Here is a 6,000-nt window from a genome sequence, read left to right as displayed (position 1 = left end):
TCTGCTTCCGCTTCTTCTGCCACCCGCCTAGCCTCATAATCTGCCAGTCGATTTCCAATTTCTGGATCTGTGTTTCCTTTCTGATGTCCTCGACAATGCATGATAGCTACCTTTTCTGGTTGTTTTACAGCCTCTAATAGCTTTAAGATTTCTTCTGCATGTTTTATTTGTTTTCCTTGAGCAGTTAGCAATCCTCGTTCTTTCCAAATTGCACCGTGAGCATGAACTACTCCAAATGCATATTTAGAATCTGTCCAAATGTTAATCTTTTTACCTTTTGCCAATTCCAATGCTCGGGTGAGGGTAATTATCTCCGCCTTCTGGGCTGAAGTCCCAGGAGGTAAAGACTTAGATTCGATTAGCTGTTGGGTGGTTGTGATTGCGTATCCTGCTTTACGTTGTCCCTGCTTTATAAAACTACTCCCGTCGGTATACCAGGAGTTTTCAGCATCCTCCAGAGGTTCTTCTTTGAGGTCTGGTCGACTGGAATATATAGCTTCTACTGTTTCTATGCAATCATGTGTCACTGGTTCATTCAGAGTCCCACTAAGAAAAGAGGCTGGATTGACAATGTTAGTAACCACAATTTCTACATCATCTTGTTCTATTAACACTGCTTGGTACTTTAAGAATCTCTGGGGCGAGAGCCAATGGCTTCCTTTTTGTTCCAAGACCGTTGAAACTGTATGAGAGACCAGCACTGTTATTTTCTGTCCCATGGTAAACTTTCGGGCTTCTTGAATATTGATAACAACTGCTGCGACAGCTCGAAGGCAACCAGGCCATCCTCTGCTCACCTCGTCCAGTTGTTTGGAGAAATAAGCTACTGCCCGTTTATAGGGACCAAGTCTTTGTGCTAGTACTCCCAAGGCTATTCCTTGTCTTTCATGAGAGAACAGCCAAAATGGTTTTGAAACATCCGGCAGTCCAAGAGCAGGAGCTCTCATTAACTCTCGTTTGAGCTGTTTAAATGCATTTCGTGTTTCCCCAGTCCAAATTAATTTTGACTGGTTTTTCTTTATCAGCTCATATAATGGCTTTACCAATAATCCATAATTATGTATCCAAAGGCGACACCAACCTGTCATCCCTAAGAAGGTCCGCAGCTCTTTCACCGTCTGGGGTTCCGGAGTTTGGCAAATGGCCTCTTTTCGTTCAGTCCCAAGTTCCCGTTGTCCTCCCGAGATTACGAGTCCCAAGTAGGTCACGTGTTGCTGGACTAATTGAGCTTTCTGTTGAGAGACTCGATATCCACTCAAACCCAAAAAATTAAGAAGATTCACAGTCCATTGAATACAACTTTCTCTGGTTTCAGTAGCTATTAAGAGATCATCTACATACTGTAACAAAACCCCTTCATTATCCGGAGGTACCCAAGTTTCAAGTTCTTTTGCCAGTTGATTTCCAAAAATAGTGGGGCTATTTTTAAACCCTTGTGGTAATACTGTCCATGTTAACTGAGTTCTTCTTCCAGTTTCAGGATTTTCCCATTCAAAAGCAAACAAATTCTGGCTTTCTGTGGCTAGGGTCAGGCAAAAAAAGGCATCCTTCAAATCCAGTACGGTAAACCAAACTTGGTTATCTTTTAGTTTTGTTAACAAAGTGTATGGGTTTGCAACTACTGGATGTATATCTTCAGTAATCTTATTTACAGCTCTCAGATCTTGGACTAACCTATAACTTTTTCCATCTGCCTTTTTAACTGGCAGTATGGGGGTATTGTATTCTGATTCACATTCAATTAATATTTTATACTGTAGGAACCTATCGATTATTTCCTTTATTCCTTTTCTGTCATCCAATTTCAGGGGGTATTGTTTAATTTTTACTGGCTCTGCTCCTGGTTTTAGTTTAATTACTATGGGGGCTGCATTTTTAGCCTTTCCCGGAACCTCGGAGGCCCAGACTCCAGGATATACCTGATCAACGATTTCTGGAGGCACTTCAAATTTTGGTTTAGTTTGTATTAATGCTAAACTTAGAATGTTAATTAGCTGGTCCTCCTTGATTTTCAATTTCATTTTTCCTTCTTCAAAAACAATTTCTGCTTCCAATTGTTCTAGCAAATCGCGGCCCAACAAGGATTTCGGAGATCCGGGCAAATACAGAAATTTATGTATTCCCATTTGTTTACCTAATTTATATTTAAGCGGTTTTAGAAAATAAGCCTTTTTCTGCTGGCCAGTAGCTCCCATTACAGTCACAAACTCTTCATCCTCCGGTATCAGCTTTTGATTTAACACTGAATAGGACGCCCCCGTATCTACAAGAAAATCCACCTCTTGTTCTATTTTCCCTAGCTTAATTTTAACCAGTGGATCCGCTAGGGTGGATTCCCCCGGTCCCCCTCATTGACCAGAGGTGATATTGGCTACAACAGCCTGTGCTCCACTCAGCTTGGGACATTGTCCTTTCCAGTGACCTATTTCTTTACAATAAGCACATTGATCTGACCTTAGGGGCTGGCGCGAGCCTCCCCTCCTTCCAGTTCCCCGACCCCTCCCACGAAGGGAGTTATCCTGTCTTCCCAGCGCGGCTACTGTAGCTGCGGCAATAGTTGTTCTCATTTTTCGTCTCTCCTCCCCTTCTCTATTCCGATACGTTCTCCAGGCCTCTTCTATCAACTTTTCTAAATCCCTTATCTCTGTCCCTTTTAATTTCTGAAGTTTCCTTCTTATATCCTCTGAGGATTGTCCCAAGAACAAAGAGACTAGCTGCTGTTTCCCTACCTCAGAAACAGGGTCTAATGTAGTATATTTCCGCATTGCTGCTCTTAACCGGTCAAGAAACTCTGTGGGAGTTTCAGTCTGACCTTGTTTTACTGCGTACAGGTTTGACCAGTTAACTGCTTTCGGTACTGCATTCTCAATACCAATTTTTATCCATTCTTGATATTTTTTCAATAATCGGTAATCATGGTTATCATTAGGGTCCCAATTGGGGTCGGTTCTCGGTATGTGGTTATCTACCACACCGGGTAAAACCCCAGCAGTTATTTGAATTTGCACTTGAGTTCGTGCATTCTTTATTATTAATTGTTTTTCAGTCTCAGTTAAGGCATCCAGCATTAAATCGATGTCCTTCCAATCTGGGTCTTGATTTTTAACAATCAGCTCGAATCTTTTGGCAACTCCTTCGGGGTCGTCTCGGGTATTCCTTTACTACTTCTCTCCATGAATCCAAATCATTCATTGTAAATGGTATCTTAATTCTAGTGGGGCCAGTAACCCCCACCGCTTGTCTCAGAGGAGCCTGAATAATAGGGCCCATCTTACTTCGAGTACGGGCCGTTATAGGTGTGAAACCTAAATCTTTTGTTTTTGTATTTTCCTCAGGTTCCTCCGCACCCGCATCCTCAATGGAATTTCCCTCTGAGGATGGTGGAGGTAATACAGAAAGAGAGAGATCGAGGTCCTCTTCCATCCTTTCTTCATTTTTCTTTAATTTTATACACCTTTGTCCTATACTACATGCTGAGCAACATCTTTTCATTTTTCCCGTACTCTTTCTTTGCTCTTTTTCTATCGCTAGCACGAGAGGGTCTTGTGGGGCCAAATTAATGCCACATTTCTTCTGCCAGTCTGAATGATTTCTTAAAGTGAAAAACATATCTGCATACATTACTTCATCCCATTTTCCCTCTCGTCTCAAAAATAGCATCAATTGCAACAGAGTATTGTAGTTTAGTGTCCCATTCAAGGGCCATTTTTCATCATCATCTAATTTATATAAGGGCCACCATTGATTACAATATTTTATCAGAGTTTTTCTATCCACATTCCCACCTGGGGGTCCCCCAATTTCCTTCCAATGTGCTAGGATACAACCTAAGGGGCTCTTTTTCAGTATTCCACCGCTCTGCCTACCTCCCATATTACTTGCTCTGATTTTTACCTTCCCAACCACAAATTATTCCTGCTATATACGTGACTCTCTCTCTTTTGTCCCAGGAAGCCCAGACCCGACACTTAGGGCATTCAATATCCTTTCCACAATCTATTTGTAGCTTTTGTTTACACCACATACACTCTAGGATATATACGGGTTTACACTCATTTCCTGGATGCAGAAGACACCATTCAAATACCCACATTTATAGAATACACCAGACAGGGAACTTCTTCCAACAACAACAACACAAGGTTAATAAGATAACCAAGCTCAAAGTTATAACTATAATAGTAATGTATAAGTTCACGTCCCAAATCATCAGTAAATCAATCACACTTCATTCACCTCCGGTCGTACCTCCTACGGAGATACGAGTCTGCGGATCAGAATTTCACACACACTTTGCAGCTGCCTCTCACTCACCCAAGCATTCAATTCACCGTTTTTTTTTTTTTTTTTTTTTTTTTTTTTTTTACTCGATTTTATCACAATTTTGACTCAAAACTCACGATGATCTCCGTAATCCGTTTCCAATCCAATAGTCGTTTACCACATTCAGTTAGCCAAAAGGTCTGAAACAAAGCTAAACCAGAAACCAAAATACATGTATGGGCACTAAACCAAAAGCACGCAAAGTGCACAACAGCATACAGAGTATACTGCAACAAAAATGTCCAGACACGTATTAAACCAAAACCAAAGGTATACCAAGAGCATCAACTACCTGGCATACGCCATCCTGCATAAGTAAATCTTATGACTTATGGACAGCCCAAATGACCGGTCCCCAACTAATAATTTAAAGAATACCTTTTATTCTTTCCGATGGTGTTCTTGTCTGCTCCCGCAGTGATCCGAGTGAGGCGAGGAGCCCCTCCGGGAAAATCCCGGGGGTACCCTAGGGAGTCCTGTTCTCAGCGGGTCCTGCAGCCGAGCAGAGAAAGTCCCATCTGGGTCGCCAGATTGATTCAAAGGACATTGACTCAATAGTTAATTTTAACTATTAAGTAGGTATTCTTTATTAGCAGCGCTGGTTGCACGGGGGATCGCTCCACCTATCGTGCACCCCGTTAGGCTTTAGTGTACAGACTAAATACAGAGCGTTCATGTATATGCATTAGATTTCCGAGAAACACGTTACATATTCATCCTTTTTCCGAGAAGTCATTAACATATTATAATGTTCGTTACGCATGCGTGTTAAGGCCTCTGGTGGTCTTTCGGACGTCCTCTGGTGGTCTTCGCTAGTCTTCCTCACGGTGTCCGCTATTTGACCTTTCTCTTAAGGCATGCGCAGTGTGGGTCATCCCAGGTGGTTTATCTCTTTCCTCCCAGTTAGCTGACCCTGGCCAGTTTTAATCACGAAGCTCAGCAGAACTCAAGGTTTCTTATCTCTTTGTGCCTACTGTTAACAAAGCTCAAGGTTTTCTTACATACCAAAGGGTTTAAACTTGCCTAGGCGAACATAAATCAAGGGATACAAAGATACAAAACACAAAAAACAGGATGAAAGGACATCACCACAGTCAGTAGATTACACATACAGGCCTCAATTATTAACAATTAATATAATTGTTTATAACAGTCTCTTGAGTCTTCACATCAGTCACCTAACTAAATGCGACTAAAGCTTTTTCCTTTTTACACGGCCTCTGCCCTGACCCGGCTGGTCAGACATGACTGGCCGCACATCTCGGGGGCCCCCGCCGCTCACCTGAGAGACCCCCAGTTACTCACCGGTACCGAGATTCAAACCTCGCCGGTCCGTGAGCAAATACCTGAAATAACCGATTTCATCGTCCTCTTCCGAAAGCCTCCCCAGTCAGCGCTAGCGCAAAACTGCCCGCTCTCACGGGAGAGGCCTCCCCCCACGCCGCTTCCCGCCTAACGGGCGACGGGGCGCCGCCGGCGGGGGCGGAGCTAGGCGTTGCCGCCCACCCGTCGCCCAATCAGCATCGCCCTCTCCTCAAACTTTTCCCCTCCTTCCCTGGCCTGCAGGCCAATCGCCGGCTCCAGCGGGATCTCGACCATTGGCTGACGGCGGGAGGAGGCGGGGTGCGGGCGGCCAGGCGCAGCGCGCGCGCGGGCTGGGGAAAGTTTGGGAGGTGA

General features: G+C 43.7%; 1 protein-coding gene across 1 annotated transcript in view; it reads left to right on the top strand.

Moving 5' to 3' along the window:
• The first annotated feature begins 5,946 nt into the window (after window positions 1-5,946).
• The window catches only part of CEP192 (centrosomal protein 192), a 75,204-nt gene continuing 75,150 nt past the window's right edge, over window positions 5,947-6,000 (top strand). Inside the window, exon 1 of the mRNA XM_052787531.1 lies at window positions 5,947-5,996. The gene's annotated coding sequence lies outside the window, so the exon portion shown is untranslated. The remainder of the gene's footprint in view (window positions 5,997-6,000) is intronic.

This window comes from Harpia harpyja, chromosome 5 (genome assembly GCF_026419915.1).
Source record: "Harpia harpyja isolate bHarHar1 chromosome 5, bHarHar1 primary haplotype, whole genome shotgun sequence".
Taxonomy (NCBI): Eukaryota; Metazoa; Chordata; class Aves; order Accipitriformes; family Accipitridae; genus Harpia; species Harpia harpyja.
Note: the sequence above shows the minus strand (reverse complement) of the source record. Positions and strands in the feature narration are given on the sequence as shown.